Below are 2,500 nucleotides of genomic sequence, written 5' to 3'. Positions count from 1 at the left end.
TGTCTGAAGCTAAGGCTCTGTTCACACTAGCGGCTTGAACCGCGCGGAAACCGCGGCTGTACCGCATAGTCAAGGAAAAAATGCAACGTTGTGTGTGAACGCCTCCATTGAATTACACTGTAACTGAACCATCGAGGTTCAAACCGCGGCGGTTGAAACCGCTAGTGTGAACATGACCTCAGTCTTGAGTGCCTCTTGAAGACTCCAGTGTTATCTTCAAGGACTTTGTTCTAGCAAAAGAGAGATTCTCGATTAAGAAAGAAGCAAAAGGAAAGAAAAAAGAAAAGGAAAGAAAAAAGAAAAGAAAAGAAAAGAAAAGAAAAGAAAAGAAAAGAAAAGAAAAGAAAAGAAAAGAAAAGAAAAGAAAAGAAAAGAAAAGAAAAGAAAAGAAGAGAAGAAGAAGAAGAAGAAGAAGAAGAAGAAGAAGAAGAAGAAGAAGAAGAAGAAGAAGAAGAAGAAGAAGAAGAAGAAGAAGAAGAAGAAGAAGAAGAAGAAGAAGAAGAAGAAGAAGAAGAAGTAAAAGAGGAAGAAGAAGAAGTAAAAGAGGAAGAAGAAGAACAACAACAACACCACACGGGTGTCCAGCCTGTAAACCTCACTGTCACTGTTACCATTACTAAAGTTAATAAGTGTCACGAAGGTGGTAAACTGTCTTGATAATAAAAACAGATAAAATAAAACAAAATTAAATAAAAGATAAATGAATAAATAAATAGATAAATAGATAAAAAAGTACCGTGTACCACCTGTCCATTCCTCCCGCCTGCCGCCAGGCGATTCTATTCATTCCTATGGTTAATCTTCACTTACGAGGAAGAAGAAGAGGGTCCCACCTACGCGACTTGACTGAGTGAGTTTGGGCAGAAACGACTCAGTTTACAGTCTTTTATTTTTCGAATCCCCGTGCAGACAGTGAGGCACCGCTGTTAAGTAATTCCCAATAACTTTAGATCATAGGTCCATTTTTTCCAAAATTTGTGTTCAGAATTGAGGTCATTACCCCCACAACATTTTCAAATCATTCATTCACTAATGTGCAATAAATATGATCTTTATTAGGTCTGCCTTCCCTTCATTACTTTATAGAACAATAATGTCATTGTTGATAAAGTTGTACTTGCATGCGTGTGTGTGTGTGTGTGTGTGCGTGTGTGTGTGTGTGTGTGTGCGTGTGTGTGTGTGTGTGTGTGTGTGTGTGTGTGTGTGTGCGTGCGTGCGTTTGTAATACATTTCTCTTCACTTAAGGGTTATCACTACCATCTGAATACAATATTACTACCTGTCGATTGCAGTACGCCTCTATATACTTATCTAATCTGTTTATTTATTTATCTATTTATTTATCTATTTATTTATTTATCTAATTATTTGTTATTTCCATAGTCACTGTTCTTCAGAACGCGTCAGATGTGTGCCTCCTCACTTCAATAAATAACGACATTACATTTCCTACGACACCTCATCCGTTTTCTACGCAATTACCTTTCATAAGAGGTCAACCAGTATGACTGGTCGATTTATTTTATTTGTTTATTCTTTTATTTATTGGTTGAATTAAACACACCTCCTTCGCAAGGAGGCTGTAGAAGTCTCTTCACAACTGCTGTTCTTCCACCTAACGGCTTGGGGTTTATAATTAAATGAATAAATAGATAAATGAATAAACAAATGCATAAACAAAAGGAATTTTGAGATAATTCCCTCACACCGTTCCTTGGTCTTAAACTGGTCCACATTATTTCAGAGTGTTATTTTATTTTTGTAACACTTTTGGACATTTTATCGCTGTTTGAAACATGCAGTACCACCCTTCAAAAATGCATCATGAAAATGATGTTATAATACTAATAATGATAATAATAATAATGATAATGATAATGATGATGATGATGATGATGATGATGATGATGATGATGATGATGATGATGATGATGATGATGATGATGATGATAACAGCAGCAGCAGAGCAATATGAATAATAAAGGACGCCCCTACCCCCCCCCCACCACCACCCCCAAAAAAAAAAAAAAAAAAAAAAGTTCCTCAACAGTGTGGGACCACAGAGCCACGGATGCATCTGGCTCCTACGCGCGGGGGGAGAGAAAATCACCCTCTCCCGCCCCCGCCCCGCCGTCCCAGGTTTGCGCCCGCCCTCTAAGTAGGGCCAGACACTAGCCAGACTCCGTTTAATGCCCCACAATAATCTCAGAACTAAAAAGGGGAAGGTGAAGTTGGATGCTAATACAAGATGTGAGTCGCCATTGTTACAGAACGTGATCCTCACACAGTATTTATCAACAAGATGATTTGAAAAAATATCAACTGAGCAAATTTGATGTCGATAGTACGCAATAGGTCACTATTGTCCATATTAAACCACTATAATATAAAGATTACTAACAAAACCATAGTAATAATAAAATTGTTGTAAATATATGTAAATTTTATCTTGATAGTGTGTGTGTGATTCATCATGGTCTTGGATCACGTGTTGGGCTCG

The 2,500-nt window shown here is 37.6% G+C and overlaps 1 protein-coding gene across 2 annotated transcripts in view; it reads right to left on the bottom strand.

Moving 5' to 3' along the window:
- LOC143029740 (protein APCDD1-like) overlaps positions 1 to 2,500 on the bottom strand; it is a 328,618-nt gene that overhangs the window by 296,353 nt on the left and 29,765 nt on the right. The window lies entirely within an intron of this gene.

The sequence above is a fragment of the Oratosquilla oratoria genome, chromosome 11, assembly GCF_046742065.1.
Source record: "Oratosquilla oratoria isolate Oo_2021 chromosome 11, ASM4674206v1, whole genome shotgun sequence".
NCBI lineage: Eukaryota > Metazoa > Arthropoda > Malacostraca > Stomatopoda > Squillidae > Oratosquilla > Oratosquilla oratoria.
Note: the sequence above shows the minus strand (reverse complement) of the source record. Positions and strands in the feature narration are given on the sequence as shown.